Raw genomic sequence first — 23,623 nt, forward strand, 5'->3', positions numbered from 1 at the left:
TATGACTCCTCAATCCAGTAATGTTGATGCATTGTTATCTCACCTTTAATTAGTCCTGTTTCACCTTTGTCACTCCTTTCTCTTAGACCAGCTACTCCTTCTGCCTCCGGCACTTCCAAACCCGATCGCTTTGCGAGCAGAGAAAATAAGTTTGATCGGGGGTGTAATTTGGTGGGAAACACTGTGGCCCAGTTAGGGACATTGATGTAAGTCCTATTCAATAAATTTGAAAAAAGTGCAGTTGAAGAGACAGTGGAGGAGGTGGCTGCTTGTCCTGATGGTTCTCCTAGGCAGTGGTCACTTCATACTCCCCTAAACCTGGGAGGAGGTGTATCTGAGGCCTAAGGGAGGTCAGTGGGGTCTATTGTGTTGCATCCCAGGTTGAGACGAGAGCTGAAAGGCGTCTCAGAAGTGTATCAGCTCTCTTCAAGTTTGGGAGATTCCTCTCTAAACAAGAGAGCGCCTCAGTGGCGTGATCAGTATGGTCTTGGCCTGCCACCTTGGTGGCTGCAAGTTCGATTCTCGGGCATTCCATTGAGGTGTGAGAGATGTGTATTTCTGGTGATAGAAGTTCACTCTCAACATGGTTCGGAAGTCACATAAAAAGCGTTGGTCCTGTTGCTGATAACCACTGGTTCCATGCAACGTAAAAACACCATTCAAACAAACTCTCTGAACAAGAGGCGCCAGTGACGCTTCTCCGATGAGTCTCTCCCCCTGAAGAGAAAGTCTTCTTTCAGGGATCATTCTCTTCCGCTGCCCAGGTAAAGGTTGAGGGAACCTTCACTCAGCCCTCAACCTTTCTGCAGCAATTGGAACAGTCCTGAGTGCTTCTCTCCTGAATGCCACAGAAGGGCGCCCAAGCGCTCATCCTTGTCTTTGAAGTGTTGTTCTTCAGGTTCCAAGTGCCCTGCTCTTGTGAGCATCTTCATTCTTCATATAGGTTCCCTGTATGGTTAGTGGCCCTGAATCGACCGAGTGCCCAACTATATTTTGGCCACTCACCCTGAAGCTGGTGAGCGATCCTGAAGTGGCCAAACGCCCGAAGTAGTTGAGCCTTCCGTAGTAGCACCCAAGCGATCTAGGATGTCTAAGAACTGATTATTGGCTTAAAATGCAGGTGCGAGTGTTTCGATGGAGCCACCCCAGGATCTGTATTGGATGAGCACCCTGATGTGACAGAGCGGCTTAGTCACCAAGCACTGTAAATGGACCAAGCGCCCTGAAGTAGTTGAGCACTCCTTATCAGCACCCAGGCAGTCTAGGACATCTTTCAGGGATCAGTCTCCTCTGCTGCCCAGCAAAAGGTTGAGGGAGGCTTCCCTCAGCCCTCAACCTTCATGCAGCAAATGGGACAGACCTGAGTGCTTCTCCCTCTCCTGAATGCCAGGGAAGGACAGCCAGGTGCTCATCCTTGTCTTAGAAGCATTCTTCTTTGGGTTCCTAAGCCAAGACTCTACTCCTCTCCTTATGCATCCTTGCTCAAGTTTTTACTGCAGAACTTCTTGCAGTTCTCTCCTGCGACTCACCTTCATCGTTCATGGTGAGTGATCAGTCATCAGACTGTCAGGTTCCTTAAAATGGTTCTCTCTGCCTCATCAAAGAAAGCCCTACGGGAAGTGTCAAACTGGCTTTCTGAGAAGAGGCAACAAGGAAAGACTCTCCTTTCGTATACCGCCTTCCTGCCTTTCATGTAGTTGTTACTTGTCCTATGTTATGGAGAAGCTTCTTTGCTTGGGAGTGGCTGCCCCCTCCCAAGGGGACTTCTAAGGACTCTAATGTGGGTTGTAGATCCACTCTTGCTACTGCAAAGGTATTCTTTATGGTGTTGGAAATGGATCATTTATTGTAGAACATTTTAAAACTATGGACTGGTGTATAGTGGGGCTTTAGCCAAGAAAGTTCATGATCCCCCTCCTGAAGATTGTGCTGCAGATTTACTTAATTTTCTTTCCTGCACTGACAAAGTAGTTAGGGATGGTTCGCAGGAGGTGGCCGCCCTTGATGCAATTTGCATCCACAAGAAGAGGAAACTATGGGTTTCTTTCTGTTTTCCTTGTGGGACGAACATCACTTGTTTCCACAAGCCAACAAATGGGTTATATCTGGTGCTCTGTTGTCCTTTTCCAAACTTACGCTACCCAGAAGGATACCTCCCAGTATCCCTGGGACAACAGTAAAGGAGGTTTTGCTTATCCTTCTTCTCAGTCTGATTTACTGAATGATAGGTTGAGTGCTTTTCACTCTGAGTCTTGGGTAACCCTTCTGGTGGAAGCCCAGAGGGATTTCCCCATAACCCTCTCCTCTTTTGTTAGCCACACATTTTTTTTTACCATCATCTCCAGTTAGTGTTGTAGATAGGACCTCTTTCTATTGGACCTGTAGGGGCGGTAGTGCTTTCAGTGCACTTTTTAGGGTGCACTGCAAGTCATATTGAAGGGTGTATGCTACATCATTCAGCTCTAGCAGCATCCACTTTTTAGCATTTTACTTTACCAACATTTCCACTTCTTTTTTCCTATTTGCTTTCCAACACTTTTAACTTTAACTTCCAAGTGTAAGTGTGGGGTTTTCTCCTATTTCCACTTTTAACTCATTGTACTTCATTTCCCTTATTTTTGGGATCTTTTTATCTTATTGACCAGCCATTCTAAACTTCCTCTTTTCACCCTGTTAAGCACTGAATGGCTGAAAGTACTCCAGTGCTTCTTTTGAGACATAAGTGTCATAAATCCAAGCTAATCATCCCATTTGAGCTATTATTTGGTAGATCATGGATATCGTCATTCATTGTTAACAAGGCGAGCTCCTCATAGTCCCTGTGATGAAAAGCTATCATTCCTCCTTGAGCCAGGTCATGTGACTGAAGGGCATTCTTTTTTTCAGTATTTTTCCCCATGCTCATAGTAGCTTTTAAACAGTTATGCGTAATTTTGGAGCATTAGCCTCTGATTTGGATGTGATTCTTGTCCTAACTCTGTCGAGGCCATGGTTTGAGACTCACCTGCAAGACTTAATATGCTATCCTTACCTGCAACATAGTGTGTCCATAAGTTGCAAAACCTTGTCTGGACTCAGAGAATGGGGGATCCCTCTCATTCTTGTTGTTCATAATAGTGAAGCTCAAAAACTTATAACTTTCTGACAGGAGATAAAATAAGCTTTTGTGCTCAGTGTAGTCCCTGCAACACTAATGAAAAGTAGCTCTTTCAGGCACAGAAGAAAGTGACAAAGAACATATTTTCTTTCTGGCTTCATGAAAAACAGTTAAATGGACATACTATGCTCTGTTCTATGAGGAAAATATGGTCATCCAATTCTGCGGAGTGTATACAGAGCCAGGTGGCATTGGGCCATTTCAGAGCAACTTTGGTTTCACCACTTTCACATCATTTTACCACAGGGACGTTGTGTAATATTGTTGTTTTATACATTCAACTTACCTGTCAGATATATACATAGCTATTACTCCGTCGTCCGACAGAAATTCGAATTTCGCGGCACACGCGGCAGGTAGGTCAGGTGATCTACCACCCCGCCGCTGGGTGGCGGGAATAGGAACCATACCCGTTTTCTAATTCATATTTTTTCTGTCGCTTGGAATGTAAACAACGTTTGCAGTTCTCCTGATGGATTTTCGTGTTTCATCGCCATCGATCGTCTGGGCTAACTTTTACAGGGAAGTAATGGATCTTTGGTTCGGCATACGCTTTTGTTAACTTTTAGAATTTTTTTATAAAATTAACTTCAAAAATTTAGAAGATTAGTGAGTGTACTACCGAAGTTTCGGTCGACACTCATCCCACCCTTCATGAAAGTGAATTCTTACTTCTTTCATGAAAGGGGTGGATTACTTATTTATTCATTAATACAAATAAGTGTTAGTGTTTGATTGAGGAATGTATATCTTTCTTCTAGTTGGGGAAGTCAGAAAGTAACTATCCTTTAGAAGCTTTATTAGCTCTTGTGTTAACGAGCAATTATAGTAGTAACAGTACTAGTTAGTTGTTGCATCCTCATCACCTTCTTACTCCGCAGAATCTACAATATCATATTTGTAAATTGTAGACTTTGGATATATTTCAAATGCGAACTCTTAGAACGTAAGAAGTGAATATAGTGTTCCCCCATTACAATGGAGGGTGCGTCTGATCGGCTCTGTCTCGCTCTCAGGTCTAGACCTCTTCCAAGCTCACAAGCCCAGAGGAGAAGGAATGTCGAAAACCGTAAGGAGGTTTCAGAGAATCCCCACCGGTCCAGGCGTCCCCTCGGCAGGTTCTGTAGAGCGTCCCAGACTGCCAGGGATAGCCATTGAAAGGCATCCTAAAACAGTGTTTCTCCCTTTTTATGCCTACGGTTCCTCGATGGATAGAAGAACTTCAATTGAATGAAATTGGCGAAGATCCTCGTATAATGCCTTCTGGTAGAATTATTCAAAATGAGAATGACATTAATCGATCCACCTTTCGGAATCAGGCGACGATTTAGCGCCTTCTAATATTAGAGATCATTCGATAACTTTTGTGATAAAGTCATTGTTCGAAGGGGAACATTTTTTTTCGCAACTAGACGAGAGCGCTATCCCTATGGGGGTATGAAATTGTTATTTCAACATACGATCCCCATCGGTGCATTTTTAGATATAAATCTATTATGATGAGAACAATTTAGATTGTTTGTCAATCGAATGAATTATATGGATCTCGTTGATGATAAAGCATATATGTATGACTTTCAAGCTTCTAGCTCCTACCACGCTTAGGACAAATCGCCTTAGGACTACGGTATGGCAAGGCATAGACACATACCGAAATTTATGCTATAATGGTCAAGTGAAATCCTTACAAAATTTCCTAAATGAATACGGTTTACCTTATGTAACAGTATTATAGAGGATTCTATTACGCTAGAGTATGAGTTATATGATGCTATCGTGCCTTCGAGAAGTGATCGGAGAAGAACATATCTTTATTGGTGGATGGAGAGTAGGATAGAACATTTTTCTTCGTGTTAGAAGAGGTTTCCATGAATTACCAGTACCCTTCTAGGACTTTCCTAGGAAGGAATAGGTTTAAAAGAATTGTTAGACGACACCTATTTAGTTTCTAGACTTGTCAAAGTCTCATTAGCTTAATTATGCTTATATAAAAACTTCCTGAAGTTCGATAATAATTTTATAAGATTCCTTTATTTAATGGAGTAACTGGCAACTCTGGAAAGGGAAGGCCAGACTGCTTTCGCTTTGAATGAAGACCAACGAAGTCGCAGTACCTTCTTGTTCTCAGTCGTGAGAGGTCGTTTACAGCTCTCTCTCCTGCGGAATGGGATAACTAACCGTATCTCTTCCCTACAATCGTGGTCTTAGCCTCGGATTGAGGGAATACTGTAGCTATCATAAATAAAATATAGTCTGCCTTTTGTTAGGAATCTTTTCAATAAGAAGGATATTACAACCTTTCAATGCTGTTTACCGTAGGTAACATGATTAAAGGATTCAAATGGCAGCAGAACATGATATTATTTAATGGACTCATACTTACGAAAAGCATGACTTATTAGAATACATACTTAGTGAGAAGAGAGATGTAATAGAGATTCACTTCAAGACTACGGTATGGTTAAGTCTTTCGAGAAAGGACACAACCGTATTTAGAATCGGATATTTGCGCAGAAGTTGTATGAGTCGAATGGGAAACATTCTTTAGTGGGAAATGGTTTCCCTGAATGGATTATACTACTATGTAAAAGTTTTCATAATAAGAACGGAATTAACATATGAAAGGATGTCGGGTACCATAAAGACACAGATGTTCTGGCACATAACATAAAGATAATTAGTAGGAGGCGCCAGCCTGGCGCAAGTTGCGCCAGCCTGGCGCAAGTTGCGCCACCCCTGGCGCAAATTGCGCCAGCTTGGTGCAATTAAGCCTAGAGCACCATCCAAAATATTTTCTCGTTTGAGCGAGTTGTATTAAACAAAAGCAATGCAAGAATTTGCGAGTCCGTGAGAACCTCGATCGACGATAATAACTGTTAAAGTATGTCTAACATTTATTGCAAAGAGTTGTGAGAACCTGCGAGAAGTCTTCTTCATAGATCTCTTAGCAAGAAGAAGACGAACAGTCTTCCTGTAGACTGCTTCCTTTTCCTCAAACCATGCCATAAGGAATCATAAGCGCCAGCCAGACGCCTGGCTCTAACTAGAAAATAATTAGTTAATAGATATACCTTAGAGCAAATTATGCTTTCCTACATAGAGCTGGGAAGTTACTCAGTTCCCCCTCCCTCACACTGGAGTGGTCCTTCTCGTTCAGGAAAAAAGGGAAAAAAGGGGGGGGGATACGGAAGAATTAACCGAGGAAAGAATAATTCCCCTTCCGATATACTCGTATTAGAGGAAAATTGAGAAGAAACATCCAACTATGGAAGTACTGTAGAATTATAGGATTCTTACAGCACCTCTTCTTATTTTGATATCGAGATTTCCTGACCAAGGTTGCAAGTAATAGGCCATAAAGGCTCCAGCCAGGCTTTAACCAGGCGATAGGCGCCAACCAGGCGCGAGCGCCAGCTAGGCGCGAGGCGTCAGCCAGGCGCGAGCGCCAGGCTTTAACCAGGCGATAGGCGCCAACCAGGCGCGAGCGCCAGCCAGGCGCGAGGCGTCAGCCAGGCGCGAAGCGCCAGCCAGGCGCAAGACATCAGGATCTCCAATTTCTCAGTATTTGGAGATAGACTTTCCAAGAGTTTCCTCTTTGAGAACTGACACAAGATCAGTTTTTTCCTGACAGTGACACAAGTTGTCGCACAGGCGGCCGTGGCCCTTGTCAGGATTAACTGAAATTGCGGAAGTCTCTAACAAGAACAGACTTCTCATGTCAGGTAACATAGTGGTCGCGTGAGCGACTTCTTTCCTGGCAAGAGGAGTTGTTTTGGGAGAAACTCTTTTTGCCAGATCAACCCTTTTCCTGAAAATACAATTTATTCTAGATCACCCTCTACTGACAAATTATTCTAGATTCGCACAAGCAACGTAGTACGTGTCCAGGATAAGTGGGTTCTTCTGCTTTATAGACCTTTACATGGTGAAGAGAACTGATATCTTTAGAGGTCTCTCGCTTTCCTCAACCTTATGAGACAAGTGATAGAAAATATATCGGACTCATAAGTTAATCTGGGTGCAGGTTTTAGAAAGACCTTGGCAACCCCTTTTTTATTGCACGTTTCGGCTAGTCCCTTGAACCATGCAGCTCCTCTTTCTCCTCTTTCATTGTTATTAACAGGATGGTATATTATCCTACTCCCATGTAAACATATAACAAGGGAGACCTTGTAATGTTTTGGTACTGGAAAAGACTCGTAGGAGCTCTCAGTATTGGGTGAGAGGCTCTTTCAAGTATCTGAACCGTACATTACGGCCTGATGTCCTAGGATAGGAATCTTGAATGATTCTCCTCGATCCTGGATCAGTTAGTAGGAGAATAGGATAATAATAATTTGTTTTGCAGAATAACGATGATAGAATTTTTCCATTCTCTCGTTGCCCAGGCACGAGGACAGGAAGAAAGAATATAAGAGAGAGGTAGCAATATACGCCATCTTTATTTATAGAAAGGGGAATAAAATTTGGTCTTTTTCCCCTAAAAGATAAACTCTTTACAGAATGTAAGACAAAGGGCGTCAAAGAAAGAGAGGATATATGTTATGCCTCATTTTAGACTTAGTGAGGTTGGATTCTCAGAGGTCACGTTTCTTCTCACAGCAGGTTTTGGAAGTCTTTTCCAAGACAGTCTGAATATTCTTTCAACATCTATTTTAAATGGACCTTAACAACCTCTCCACTCTGAGTCTGTCTGCGTGCAGACTGACCAGAAGTAGACATGAATGAGAGGATGTTTCAAGGTAAATGACAGTAGTCATGGATAAGATATATAATTACTGCAGATCGTGCTTGAGGGAATGAGGAAACTGTCCTCTTCCGATACCTCTGTGAACCACATAGCGGTTTTTTTCTTCCCTTTCAGAGGGAAGAATTACCTTTGTATATATCTGCTATCAAAGAACGCAGTAAAAGGCTATACTCTGTCTCTATAAAGGGAATTGGAGATAGCAGAGCATTAAGATCTTCGGGATCTTACACAATACCTCTATACGACAAGACTTGGAGATCTTATAGTTACAATGGGAGGTCCTATTTGGCTCAGATTCCGTGTTCTGACAAGATGGAACTGCTCCTCATCAATGTTTCTCTTGGTACTAATCGACCAAAAGGACGAGTGAGATTTTGGGCTTGGAATCTGGAATCAAATTCTAGAAAGACTCGGCAATGGGTTCCTGCCAGCATGGTATGTTTGGCAAAAGAACTATAACCTATTCCTGGATCAACGCTTTCAGATAAAGGATTCGTTGTCCAGGCAATGTATTTACGTTGTTATCTACAAAAGAAGATAAGATTTAATCGTTTGCTGACAGAGTCTTTGGAATACGATGAGGGCTCAAAACTACTTCCCAGAAGGTTCGAAGAGATATATTTAAAGAAAGAGCTAGAAATTGGGAATCCTCCCAATTTCAGCTCAGAGTCTCCTTAAACTTCCAGGCTCTTTCCCTGCCTTCGTGCAAAGATAGGGAAGATTTTTGCAACGAGAGAACTCGTCAACATGTAGGAAGAGTGCTCGTTAGCAACTGTAAGTACAAGTTATGATCCTCCTCGGAGGAAGACTGGTCCTGGCTTCGGACTATTAGATTTCCTATCGTCTTACTGGATGTAGCCGAATAAAATTACCTCCCCTTGTTGCAGAGGCCATAAGCTCAAAGTGAAAGAATTTCTTCCACCCTTTTCCTTTCTCCTGATAAACGATTGTGGATGTTCAGACTTTCGGACAATGTAGCGCCAATCAGGCGCCCAAATGCAAACAGGTGTAAAGACGCCAGAGCAAAGACAGTCCAATTAAACACTGTCATTGTCTGATGAGGAGAAGGAAGGTAGGCCTCCAATCTGGCGTAGATGCGCTAGAGGCGAATAAATCAGGCAAATAAAGTGTCCAAGGTGGACATCGCCAGTTTTCATCGAGACCTCTAACAAGCTCGAATCTCCAGCAAGTGGGGAGAAAAGTCAGCCAGGCGCGAGGCGCAGGCCAGGCAAGCGGCAGCACCAGCCAGACGCGAGGCGCCAAGCCAGGCGCAAGACGCCAGGCAGGCGCGAGGCGGGCCAGGCAGGCGCGAGGGCGCCAGGCTGGCGCAAGGCACCAGCCAGGCGCGAGACGGCCAGGCAGGCGCGAGGCTCCAGCCAGGCGCGAGGCTCCAGCCAGGCGTGAGGCGCCAGTCAGGGGCGAGGCGCCAGGCAGGCGTGAGGCGCCAGTCAGGCACGAGGCGCCAGGCAGGCGCGAGGCGCCAGCCAGGGGCGAGGCGCCAGGCAGGCGCAAGCCAGGCTCTGGGCTTCATCTAGAAGAGATCTGTTGCAAAGAAAGCCCTGGTCTTCTTTGGCAGAGTGGAATCTCTAAAGCACTTCTTGAATAACTTGACGTTTCCTTCAAACAGCTAAGAATTAAAAGCGCTTGAAGTGCGAGCTTTTAATAATTCTTGTTCTTTCCATAACAATATGTCGTGAGAGTCATATTAGCTGTATAACGGGAGATGCAACTCTGTGTTGACTTCTCTTTGCACGAAGGAGATCAAGTGGGCCTATGAGAGATCCTTCTCTCTTTGTTATACGTGTCACGGATGCGTTGCTGGGATAGGGAGCCAACACTGATCCTTAACTAGTGAATTAAAATTTTTTATTTTTATTTTTAACATAAGTGTATTTATTTTCTGGGGTTATTTGAAATGAGTTTGGGGATAGCTCTTTTTCAAATTAAGCACAAACCCTCGTGTTGGATCAGGTGATCGGGATCGGTGTTGTGCTCCTTAAATTATGCCAATAGGCATTGGTGTATTGTCATGTAAGTGGATAAGACCCCATTGACAAATGACCACTAGATTCTGTCAAGTAAGTGGATAAGACCCCATTGACAGATCTACAAGAACTCTTAGCCATAGGTCACATCCTCGCTGAGGCTCTTGAGACGAAGCAGACTACTAGCAATAGCTAGGAAGTCGACCCTTCGTCTAAACACAATAGGAACCAAGGTTTTATTTATTTATTACCTACACGTATGTTGTTTACCTGTCTATTCAGTAATAGCTGTCTTTTACCCTCCACCAATGGTGTGAATCAGCTATGTATATCTGACAGGTAAGTTGAATGTATAAAAATGATATTGTTATGATACAAATAAGTTTTATACATACTTACCTGGCAGATATATACAATTAAATGGCCCACCCAGCCTCCCCTCAGGAGACAGCTGGAAGAAAAAATATGAATTAGAAAACGGGTATGGTTCCTATTCCCGCCACCCAGCGGCGGGGTGGTAGATCACCTGACCTACCTGCCGCGTGTGCCGCGAAATTGTTCGAATTTCTGTCGGACGACGGAGTAATAGCTATGTATATATCTGCCAGGTAAGTATGTATAAAACTTTATTGTATCATAACAATATCATTTTTTAGCATGTTCGCTTCAACCTGTTGGTGTTTGAAGCATATCTTATGTTCATATCTGCTTCCTTCTTTGCCTTTTCTCTCCACCTCTTTTTTTTTTTTTTTTTCTATTTTCTTTACAAAGATCATTTCTGTATTTGGGAGCTTGTATTCCAAAGTAGAGGAGGCCATTCACCACTAACTGAATCCTTCTTTAACTTCAGTGTTGGTTTTAAAAATGCACAGGCTTGGGAGAGAACTGGGTAAAATATGAAATATTATTTCCATTCTCTTGAGTAAATAAAGAACAAAAATAAGATAACATGATAGTTAATAACATGAAAACATTATAGGATATGGATTCCATTAGTAGAACTATAAGGCTGAAAGGCAAATTGTGCAAATATGTATTGTACTATACTGAAGTGAGAAAAATAATCTCTCTTCAATATTTTCATATAAGGCAGTCCCTGGTTATCACCGGGGGTTCCGTTCTCAACAGGATGCTGATAACCGAAAACCACCATTAACCAAAACTTGCGATTTATGGCACCAAGTGTTGGTGAATGGCACCAATAACCGGTTAATGGCACATCTGTTAGGTATGTTATGGCTCCATAACTCTATAATCAGCACCTTAAGGCGCCATTAATTGAAACTCGGCCTGTTATGGCGCCATAAATCGCTGATTTTATGATGCTAGACAAGCTCCATAAAACCGGACTGCTGATGACTGGGGACTGCCTGTCTCCATAGCAGTGTAATGTGACCTGGGGTAAAATTCCTTCTCTTTAGTTTAGTTTTACCAGAGAATTATTTCATTTGTGACAGGGAGATAAGAGCTTGTTAAAGTAAAAAAAAGTTTGAAGGCTAGGTGGGAAGGGACAAGGTAATGAATGAAACATGAGAGGCAGAAATTTATATAACGGGCCAATCTACACTGTGTAGGTTGCACAGTGTACTGTGCAATAAACAAAGTAGGATATGTCCTCCTTTAGGGTGGCAATCTAAGTGAAGCAAGATGTTTTTTTAGGTTAGGAACAAATAACAGTTTTTTCTAAAACTAGTTCAAGTTGTAACAGGTAGCTTATTCATGGTTCTTGCCTCATGGATTATTAAGTCTGATATGTTATTATAATTGTCTGTTGTGTACATTGGTAGTAAAAAGTAGATAATGCTAAGAATTTTCTGAAAAAATGCAAGCAGTAGTATGGCATATATTTTGAATATTTCCATTATAACAACTAGCTAACTTGCCCATCTACGATGGGTGATAAAATACGGGTGCAGAAGTGAAAAATTTATATGTACTATTTGTTCAGAAATATTAAAATAAGGGCGATTACACGAATAGCTCTCTCTCTCTCTCTCGTAATGTAATTCAAGGGACGATCACTGAACGCAGAGAAATTCTTATTCATTGTTGTTTCCCCTCTTTTAATGATATTCTCTCTCTTTCTCTAAAAGTAAGTGAAGGGACGATCAATGAACATAAAGAAGTTCGTATTCATTATTGTTTACCCTCTTTTAATGATTCTCTCTCTCTCTCTCTCTCTCTCTCTCTCTCTCTCTCTCTCTCTCTCTCTCTCTCTCTCTCTCTCAATGTAAGTAAAGTAACGAAGACGGTGATGGGATTATCGGATTACTTAGCTTTCAAGTCACAATTATCTCCTCTCTCTTTCTCTCTCATTTTTTCGATAGCAAGATAGAATTATGAAATAGTAGTGCATGAATTTTGTTATATGGCTCTCTCTCTCTCTCTCTCTCTCTCTCTCTCTCTCTCTCTCTCTCTCGTCTCTCTCTCTCTCTCTCTCTCTCTCTCTCTTGTCGGTGACTTTCATTTAACAGAACAGGGATCTGATTGGTTCATTTCTTTGTCAATTACTTTGCCACAGTGATACGAATAATAAAGCATCTTTCTTTTCATTATGTTACTGCAAAGACGCAACTTGTATGTCAGTGTGTTATGGCTACTGATAAATGCTCTTATGATCCTGTGTCTTCCAAAAAAGAGAGTAGAAAGTAGGACCTTGTCAGTTTCCTTTTTATTATGTCCATTGGCAGGATCGAAATTCCGAAGCAACATTACTGGGCAGTACTTCTTCAAAGTTATTTTGTGCACTGGCAGTCCTGATGGATTTAAGTTATTCTAAAAATCTTGCGGATGTTGATGATAATTTTCATCTTCTATCGTGTCCGAGCTGAAATATTCGCGACTTTCTCTGGGGAAGTTGTACAGAAATTATGTATGAAAAATCGTAAAGTACATAACTAAGTCTACAGGAATAACCAGCATCGTTTCACGGCCAGAAACAGCTCCGTTTTCAGGGAATCCCTTCTCAGCCCCAGCCCCCATACAAAGGAGTGGGGTAGGTTGGATGACACCCCGTTACAAACCATCTTAGGGGTCCTCACCATAACCCTGCCAAGTTTCATGCCCATCTGACCAGCCGTTTGGCCGTGATTGAATGACAGACAGACAACAGACATTGCGCCCATTATAGTATGATATGAAATTTTCACACAAATCTCTATATTTACTTATTTTGGTAATGTTTTTATTGTCAAGATCACTGTTATGTAATGAAGTTGTATCTGATATAGGAATAATTTGTTTTACACTAATGTATAATTAATGCATGAATTATTCAGTTGTGTAATTTCATTTTTTTATTCTTATCTTTTCAGACATTTATGATGGTGCAAGGAAATCTTACAGAAGAGGTTCTATTAAGTATGTGAAATGACTTACCTGTGGTTGCCATGTGAGAAGTACATTGATGACTGATGTGTTTTGTAAGGATTTCAAGAATATGAACAAATGATTTGATTTTGTTATTTTGGAAGATTCTTAGGAAATTAGGGCAGCTGACACTTAGGTGAAATAAGCAATAAGTGTTTATACCTGTACACAAAGGTAGTTGAAGAAGTGAGGTTTGAAAACCTTTATATACTATTTATATATCAGCCCTTTTTAAAGAAAACTAAGAACAAAATGGGACAACTCAAGGACTTTCAGTTGCGCCGCTTGGAGGAGCACAAGTACTCCTGTGCCTCCTCCTCTTTAATGGATCCAATGATGCAGAAGTGGTGGTGCTGGCTGGTAGAGCAGTGTCCCCTGACTCTAGCCCCCAATCTCATTACCATTAGTGGTTTACTTGTGAACATCGCAACATCTTTGCTTCTGGTTTATTATAGTCCAGATGCCAAGCAAGAGGTTAGTTATTTCGAGATTATTTTGTATTGACATTATTGGCCAATTAAACTATCAAGATTTTATATTAACCAAAGAAATATCTTTAAAGTTTTCAACAGATTTTGATAGGAGATTGTAATTAATGGAGATATTTATAACAATAATTTTCACATAAGTGACTTACCAAACAATTACATAGCTGTAAGCTTTCTTACCTGGCAGTCAAAATTTCAAATTTCCTGGCAGTGGTGGCTGCCATCGTTTGTGTATGTGATACAGGTCCCGCCCACTTTCGAGAATACATACCCGGTACTGCTGAGCTAACTACAATCAATTTTTTTTCTGCTGGCCACTGAGTAACATCTATGGTTTTCTTGCAGTTAACTTTCGTTGCCATATTGGATTTTTATCTTTTTGGTGAAGTACAATTTCTTGGTGGTTTTTATCCAGTTAGCTGCCAAGTTAGCTTTTCATTAGTGAGTTTAACTACGATGTCGGACTCTAGTTCGTCTTCTGTTAGGTTTTACTGCGGTGGCTGCAAAACTAGGATGGCTAAACTGTGTTACCGATTCGCACATCTAAGTGCATTAAGTGTAGGGGTCAATGCTGTAACAAGGAGCTAACTTGTGAGGAGTGCCGAGATTTAGATGAGAAAGGGTGGAAGACTTTTCAGGTTCATTTAGATAAAAAGGACAAAGATAGGAAGAGGAAAGCAGCTCTTAGAGCTATAGCAAATCTAGGTAGAAACAACTCCTTTGCCTTTAGAGTTGAACAAGCCTTCTCTTTTTTCTCTATTGTCTAATATCTTGCCTACTGTTAGTCCTCCAACTTCATTACCAATCACTCCAGTCCAGGTATCCCATGTCTCTGATCCCAACACCATTGCCAATTTAGAGTCCAAAATGGACAAGAAATTTGAGATTTTGGCAAAAGCCATAATGGATTTAGGAATGTCATTTTGTGCTTTCTTAGAAAAATCGAGGGAGTAGACCAGTATTGGGCCAAGTGTCAATCTTGTGTTTGAGGACGCAGCTGTCTGTCCCCCCATTTCTCCTAGACGAAGGTCACTGTCCCACTCTCCCTCACCCGGGAGAAGACATACCAAAGGTCGGAGGGGGACGGGGGTTTGCCCATGGGCAGTCGCTGACTCCGTCAATTCTGTCGATTCACGAGTGTTGACTAAATGTCACTGGAAAGGCGTAGACATCAGTGAAGTGCAGTTTTATCGGAATCGGATGTGCAGTCACCTGTGCAGGGGCGACAGGTGTGGAGTGATTCAGTGTTGCGTCCTTTGAAGAGGCATGCCACTTTTGCGGACGGTACGCCTTTTTCAGTTAAGAAGTCTAGGGAGCACTGGAGCCCACAGCCTTCCTTCAGTTTTGCGCCTACCCAAGAATTTCGGGAGGATCGCCAGGTTCAACTGACAACAGGCGCTCATACTCTGCCCAGTGCTCACACGCTTGTGCTGTTGACTCCCTTCGTTGTGTCTTGAAAGGAGTTTTGACTTGTTCGCCTCCTGCGACTCGCTTCACTTCACCTTCTTGTCGCTCGTCTTCAAAGTAGAGCCGTTCAACAGCTACGACTTCTTCTTTGACCTCGGATGATATGAAGACCAGGCCATTGGTAGATGATTCTCCATTTGGCCCTTTTAAGCGACAACTTCAAGAGCTAATGGGTTTTTTTTTAAAAAGCGACAAACCAGTCAGAAGAAGAGGATAGTGTGTCATCAGTCCTTTTGGAGGAGGAATCACAAGCGCAGGTGTTGAAAGCTTCTTCGGCGTACTCAAAATAGTTAAAGTTTTTGTTGCTGACTTACCCGGACTTCTTAGAGCCAGCTTCGCCTTCTTTTCTGCCTTCAATGTTCGTGAAGGATAGGAAGTCAGCTTCTTCTGGATTACTGAAACTGGTTCTTTCCCAGTCCTCAAAGAAAGCCCTTAAAGAAGCAGAAAAGTGGCTTGCTAGGAAGAGAGAGTTGGGTAAGACCTCGTTCGCCTACCCCCTTCGAAGCTTTAAAATAAGACTTACAGGTCCTATGCGACTCGAGAAGTTCCTTCATTGGGAGTATGTGCCTCCTCTCAAGGAGACTTCTCTGGTCTTGAGGATTCACACAGAAGAGCGGCGTTCTCGACTGAGAAAGTGATGTTCGCCTTGCCCGATTTAGATCACTTGGTGAAGAACTTATTTGAGGTGGTCGAAGTCTTTAGCTTTCTGGACTGGACGATAGCAGCCTTAGCCAGAAAGATAGGGAATTGCCGATCCCTTGATGAAGAGTTTTCAGGGCAGTGAGAGACGGTTCAGGTGAGTTAGCCTCTTCACTATGGGAGTTCTTAAGAAGAGGGAACGGTGGTGATCTTTTACATCTCGAGGAGTGACTACGAACCAGAAATCTGCATTTATGTTCTCTCACCTGTTCCTAAAGAGACCATTCAGCAGGTGCTGTCGGACCTCAAAAAGAAGTCAACTAATGACCTTCTATCCCAGTCCAGAGACGACCAGAGAAACCTCCCACTACAGGAGCTAAAGCTTCTCCTCTTCAGAAGCATCCCTTTCAAGGAGGTAAATCGAGGTGGCAGCAAAGACCAAGGACTAACTTGTGCGCGATAGCAAAATCCACCAAGAAACTTCCCTTTAAGCCAGCAGATAAGTGACTGGGAGGTCCTTCACACACCTGTAGGGGTGAGACTCCACTACTTCTGGGAAGAATGGAGTCAGAGAGGTGCACCGAGCAGTTGGTAGTGCAGGTGCTTCAAGAAAGATATGCGATCCCCTTTGTGCAAGATCTGCCCATCTGCTTGACAGTGTACTGACAGGGTCAGCAAAAGCTTTGTGCAAGATCCACCCATCTTCTTGCACAGTGTACTTGACAGGGTCAGCAAAAGCTTTGGCATTAGCCGAAGAAGTAGAAGCGCTCATCATCAAAAAAGCCATAGAGGAGGTATCAGACATGAACTCCCCAGGATTCAATGACAAACTTGTAGTCTCCAAGGCATCGGGGGGCCTCAAGACCCTTATTGGATGTAAGTGCTTTAAATCTCTTTGTGCTGAAGACGAAATTTCAAATGGAAACGAGTCGATCGGTGATGTCGGCCCTCCAACCAGGCAGCTGGATGGTGTCTCTCGACATAAAGGATGCATACTTCCATGTCCCCATCCATCAGGACTAAGAAATTTCTGAGATTCGTCTTCAAGGAGAGAGAGTTCCAGTTTAGAGCCCTCTGCTTCCTACTATTGACTGCCCCTCGGGTATTTACTTGGATTCTCGCTCCACTTGGGAAATAGCTGCATCTGATGGGGATCAATGCAGCTATTTTACATGGGACGACTGGCTCCTGAGATCCGAGATCCAGTCGTGAGTGTGTAAAGGACTTAGAGAAGACAGTTTATTTGACACAACAAAGAGGAGTCCCTGTTTTAGGAATGGTTCTGAACTCTAGCTTTTCAGGCTTTTCTCTCCCTGAAGAGGATCGAGTCTGCCTTTTGGCAGTCCAACTTTTCTTATTTGCCCATCTTGCTCAGCCCTAGAGTGGATGAGCCTCCTCGGGACCCTTGCTTCAGTGGAGAGTTTTGTTACATTAGGCTATCGACACATGAGTCCCTTCAGTTCTTCCTGAAAGCGAATTGGTCTCGGAAGACACAACTGGACTTGCTATTCTGCCCCTTGACAGAAGAAATCAAGTTGGATCTTCGCTGGTGGTGGTTGAAGGAGAGACTACAAGAAGGACTTTCCTTAGTCGTGTCGAACCCCGACCTAGAGTTCTTCTCAGATGCATTGGACAAGGGATGGGGGAGCCTTCTAGGAGACAGGAGGGGTCTCAGGTCTTTGGCCGAAACAAGAGAGGACACTACGCATAAATGTGAAAAAAAATTGAATGCGATCTTTTTAGGACTACAAGTGTTCGCTCCTTTTAGTTGCTGGAAGGAAGATAGCGATCTACATGGACACTACAGCGTTGTCGTATGTGCGAAATCAAGGAGGGACTTACTCGTTCTCTCTCATCAGAGTAGCAGATGAACTCCTCATTTGGGTGAATGAGCGAGTAAGCGAGTTGCTGGCAATCAGTAAGGAAGTAGGTTTCGCCCAGAGTAATGCAGTTTGCCCATATGTAAAAGAATTTCTTGCCAAGAACAAGGATTCTTTGAATCTTTGGCGTCGTTCTTTTGTAATCAATAGCTTAACGGACGTAGTGGAGCGGAAGGTGAGGAACGTACATTATTTCCTGTGAGAGCCATCAGACATTACCTGATTAGGACAGAAACATTTAGAGGAAACTCGAATCGACTCTGGTGCTCAGTGAGAGATCCTTCCCGTGATCTTTCAAAGAACGCAATTTCGTTGTTCCTGAGGAGCTTGATTTTAGAAGCGCATGCCTAAATTCAAGATCAAACTCTTTGTGTCCTGAGAGGGAAGACACACGAGATTCGTGCAGTAGCAACGTCCTTAGCATTCAGACATAGTATGTCGCTATCCTCCATTCTGCAAACGACGTTCTGGAGGTCAAAATCGGTGTTTGTGTCGTATTACTTGACGGATATAGAAGCTACTTTTGAAAATTGTTTTTATATTGGGGCCTTTGTCAGTACAGTGGGGCCCCCGTATTCGCGTTCTCCGGATTCGCGGACTCACTCCGGATTCGCGGACTCACTTGATTCGCGGATTTTTCACTGGACCTTATCTACCCATTACTATTTGCGGATAATTTGCCTATTCGCGGATTTTACGACGATAAATAATCACTAATTAGTGTATTTTGATGTTATTTTTCATGCCCAAATAAATTTTTAATGATATAAAAAATGATTTACTAATTTTAAAATATTAATATTGATCAATACTGTATTATAAGGTTTAATAAGATTAAATGATATCACATAATAACTAAATTCTCTCTCTCTCTCTTACAGAGATGTATGCTTTTTGTATGATAAATGATTTACTAATTTTCAAATATTAATATTAATGTAAAGAGCAATCTCTTCAATAAAGAAAATACTATAGTGAATTAGTAAGATTTTAGTTCTTTCGAACTCCAGGTCTCTCTCCTCTCCTCTCTCTCTCTCTCTCTCTCGTCTCTCTCTCTCTCTCTCTCTCTCTCTATCTCTCTCTTCTCTCTCTCTCTCTCCTATCTGGGTGACTTCAACTTTTCCTTTTCGTAGAATGGAAAGAACGTTAATAGGAGATTGCGGTTGTACTTATACATATAAAAAAGAGAGTAATAGTAGTGCAGAAGATAAAAGGCAATTTTTGAAAAGCTATTAGATATGCTACTAGAATACAACATTCAACAAATAAATCACCTGCCAACAAGAAAGGAAAATACTTTAGACCTAGTATTTGTGAACGAGATGAATTATGTTAAAGAAATAATAGTTTATAATGCGAGTATTTCAGACCATAATGTCATAGAATTAACAGTTCATTCCAAAGCAAGTGAAAATAGAGATAAGCAAGAAATGAAAAAGTGGGAAGGATATGGAAAATACAACTTCTACAGTAAAAATATAAAAATGGTCAGAAATTAATGAAGAAATTAAACAAAGATTGGATAACATTTTCGTAAGTGATGACATAAGGGGTAAATACGGAGATATTATATAAAATATTGGAGAAAATAGGAAAAAGATATACCGAAGAAGAAAAGTAAACATCATTCATGCATACCAAGAGACAGAAGGATCTTGTTCCAGAAAATCAGAAAGTGGAAAAAAGGTCTTGCAAAAGAAAAAAATGCATGGAAAGTTATAGAACTAAAAAGTAGATAGAAAATGCAGAACAAAAGATTATACAATCAAAGAAAATGAAAAACGGGACTTGGAAGAAAAAACCCTATTAAATATCAAGCAAAACCCCAAACTATTATACTCATATGCGAAGAAGATGAATAAAGAAGAATAGAAATAGGCCCTCTGAGAATTGAAGGGAGATTAACGAATGAAAAAAGGAAATTTGCAACATACTGGCAGAACGATATAAGAGAGAATTCACCCCTAAATAGATAATGAAGATAATGATATAGAAGTAAGGGATGAAAATAGTGAATATTTAGCTGACATAGATATTAATGAAGCTGATATTGTGCAGGCTATTAATGAATTAAAAATGGAGCTGCTGCAGGGCCTGATGGAATTCCTGCTATTTTGTTAAAGAAAGTAGTTCATTCTATCGCAAAGCCACTTGCAATATTATTAAGACAAAGTGTAGATACAGGCAAGATTTATGATGAGCACAAATTAGCATATATTCCCCTACTTTCAAAAGTGGATCAAGACTAGAGGCAAGTAATTATAGGCCTGTGAGTCTAACATCACATATATGAAAGTGTATGAAAGGGTAATGAAGAAAAATATTATGAAACATTTAATAAAAAATAATTTGTTTAATAAAGGACACATGGTTTCGTACCCGGAAAAAGTACACAAACCCAACTGTTAGTCCAACGTGAGAACATATTCAAAAATATGAAAAGCGGAAAAGAAACAGATGTGGTTTATTTAGACTTTGCAAAAGCTTTTGATAAAGTAGACCATAATATATTAGCGAAGAAAATTAGAAAACACAATATCGTGGATAAAGTAGGAAGATGGTTAAAGAATTTTTACACAACAGAAAACAGATAGTTATTGCAAACGACGAGAAATCGGATGAAGCCAAGGTAATATCCGGTGTGCCGCAAGGTACGGTGTTAGCTGCAATACTGTTGTTATTATGATTGAAGACATAGACCAATAATGTTAAGGATTCGGTAGTGAGTAGTTTCGCAGATGACACAAGAATAAGTAGAGAAATTACTTGTGATGAAGATAGGAACGCTCTACAAAGAGACCTTAACAAAGTATATGATTGGTCAGAGGTAAATAGGATGGTATTTAACTCTGATAAATTTGAATCAATAAATTATGACAGAGAAAGAAAGCTATATGCATATAAGGGACCTAATAATGAGAACCATCACAAATAAGGAAGCAGTTAAAGACCTTGGTGTGATGATGAATAGGAACATGTTATGCAATGAACAAATAGCAACTCTGTTGGCAAAATGTAAAGCAAAAAATGGGAATGTTGTTACGGCACTTCAAAACAAGAAAAGCTGAACACATGATTATGCTTTATAAAACATATGTTCGTAGTCCACTTGAATATTGCAATATGATATGGTACCCACACTATCAAAAGGATATTGCAACAAATAGAGAGTGTACAAAGGTCCTTTACAGCTAGAATAGAAGAAGTTAAGGACCTAGACTACTGGGAAAGACTACAATTCTTAAAATTATATAGTCTAGAAAGAGGAAGAGAACGCTACATGATATAATTCAGGCCTGGAAACAGATAGAAGGAATAGCAGAAAATATCATGGAACTAAAATATCAGAAAGGAGCAAGCAGAGGTAGATTAATAGTGCCCAAAACTATACCAGGAAAATAAGGAAAGCACACAGGACATTAATCCACTACGCACCAGCATCGATAATGCAGCGTCTATTCAATGCGTTGCCAGCTCATCTGAGGAATATATCAGGAGTGAGCGTAGATGTGTTTAAGAATAAGCTCGACAAATATCTAAACTGCATCCCAGACCATCCAAGATTGGAAGATGCAAATATACCGGAAGATGTACTAGCAACTCTCTGGTAGACATTAGAGGTGCCTCACACTGAGGGACCTGGGGCAACCCGAACAAGATGTAAGGTCTGTAAGGTAAGGTAAGGTCTCTCTCTCTCTCTCACTGAGATTAGAGATTTTTGTGGTACAGTATGTATAATATGTTTATTAATATTTTCATATAATAATAATAATAATAATGATAATAATGATAACTAATTACAAAATCATGATGTGAAAGTATTTTACAAATACTACGATAATCTTTCCATCTTTCTCTCTCTTACAGAGATGTATTTTTTTGGATGATGATTTACTAATTTTTCAAATATCAATATTAATGTAAACAAGCAATAATATAAATTCATTAAAGAAAATACTAAAGTGAATTAGCAAAGATTTAAAAGTTTATAAATAAAAATAAAAATTATGTAAGAATGAAAGAAAATGCATTTTACCCCGCGTCTTTTAACTCCAGGTAGCCAGGCAGAGTTGGCTGGGGTCCAACAAATGTCAAAACAGGAAGGGAAGTGTTGCAATCAAAGGATCATGGAGATTCTTCTCTCTCTCTCTCTCTCTCTCTCACTGAGATGAGAGAATTTCTATGGTACATTTGTATGTTTATTAACCCTTTAACGCCGACTGGACGTATTTTACGTCAACATTTTTTGTCTCTCGAGTGCCGACTTGCACGTATTTTACGTCGACATACAAAAGTTTTTTTTTATAAAATTCGCGGAAAATACTTATATGCCTACCAGCCGAAAACTTTTGAATCACGCGCCTTGGGGGATGCTGGGAGTTCACGGATCAAGGTGTTGTTTTGTTTACAATCGTTACGCAGGCGCGCAAGCGCGAATTTCTTTCTTGCCGCACTAAAAAGTATCGGTGACACATCTCAGAAATTATTTTTGACATAATTTTTTGTCACGATTTTAAGTTAGCCATTGCATGGAGTATATATATGAAAATGTGCGCATTTTTATGTAGAATACAACCAAAAAATACTCATGATTGCAGCTTTTATCAGTTTTGAGATATTTTCATATAAATAACGATAAGTGCCAAAATTCAACCATTCGGTCAACTTTGACTCTACCGAAATGGTCGAAAAACGCAATTGTAAGCTAACACTCTTATATTTTAGTAATATTCAATCATTTACCTTCATTTTGCAACAAATTGGAAGTCTCTACCATAATATTTCGATTTATGGTGAATTTATGAAAAAACGTTTTGCTTACATCCGCACGGTACTCTTCCGAAAAAAAATCATACGTGCGATTGTGGTAATGTTTGCACCATTTTAAATTAGCCGTTACATAAAGTTTTATATAAATGGAAATGTGTGCAATTTTATGCACAACACAACTAAAACAACCCATGGTTTGTAGCTTTTATCAGTTTTGAAATATTTTCATATAAAAATGATAAGTGCCAAAATTCAACCTTTGGTCAACTTTGACTCTACCGAAATGGTCAAAAACGCAATTGTAAGCTAAAACTCTCATATTTTAGTAATATTCAATCATTTACCTTAATTTTGCAACAAATTGGAAGTCTCTAGCACAATATTTTTGATTTATGGTGAATTTATGAAAAAAAAAACATTTTCCTTACATCCGCGCGGTAACTCTTCCGAAAAAATCATACGTGCGATTGTGGTAATGTTTGCACCATTTGAAATTAGCCGTTACATAAAGTTTTATATATGAAAATTTGCGCAATTTCATGTTAGAATACATTTAAGCAAAAATAATTGAAGGTTGTAGCTTTTCTCATTTTTTGAAATATTTGCATATAAATCACGATAAATAGAAAACCACGTTCGGTCAAATTTGACTCTACTGAAATGGTCGAAAAACGCAATTGTAAGCTAAAACTCTTACAGTCTAGTAATATTCAGTCATTTATCTTCATCTTGAAACAAACTCAAAGTCTCTAGCACAATATTAGAATTATGATGAATTAAAAAAAAAAAAAAAAAACTTTCCTTCCCTCCGCGCGCAGATTCTCCCCGGCAAATCTCCGAAATACGTACATCGCATTCTCGGAATATTTACTCCATTTCATATTAGGCATTTCATAGAGTTTTTCTATGTGAAAATGTGCGCAATTTCATGTAGAATAAAACTAAAAATATTTGAATGTTGTAGATTTTCTAATTTCCGAAATAATTGCATATAAAAAAAAATATATTAAAAAATTCGACATTTGGTCAATTTTAACTCGTCAGATATGGTCGAAAACTGCAATTGTAAGGTAATACTCTTACAGTATAGTAGTATTCAATCATTTGTCTTCATTTTG

The 23,623-nt window shown here is 40.6% G+C and overlaps 1 protein-coding gene and 1 long non-coding RNA gene across 5 annotated transcripts in view; one reads left to right on the forward strand and one right to left on the reverse strand.

The window, feature by feature from the left end:
* LOC135219427 (choline/ethanolaminephosphotransferase 1-like) overlaps nt 1–23,623 on the reverse strand; it is a 433,147-nt gene that overhangs the window by 373,905 nt on the left and 35,619 nt on the right. The gene's annotated exons all lie outside the window — the stretch shown is intronic.
* Nucleotides 1–23,623, forward strand: part of LOC135220225 (uncharacterized) — a 29,711-nt gene that overhangs the window by 2,391 nt on the left and 3,697 nt on the right. The window contains exon 2 of the long non-coding RNA XR_010315615.1: nt 13,207–13,735. This is a non-coding gene — a long non-coding RNA (uncharacterized LOC135220225). The remainder of the gene's footprint in view (nt 1–13,206; nt 13,736–23,623) is intronic.

This window comes from Macrobrachium nipponense, chromosome 1 (genome assembly GCF_015104395.2).
Source record: "Macrobrachium nipponense isolate FS-2020 chromosome 1, ASM1510439v2, whole genome shotgun sequence".
Classification (NCBI taxonomy): domain Eukaryota; kingdom Metazoa; phylum Arthropoda; class Malacostraca; order Decapoda; family Palaemonidae; genus Macrobrachium; species Macrobrachium nipponense.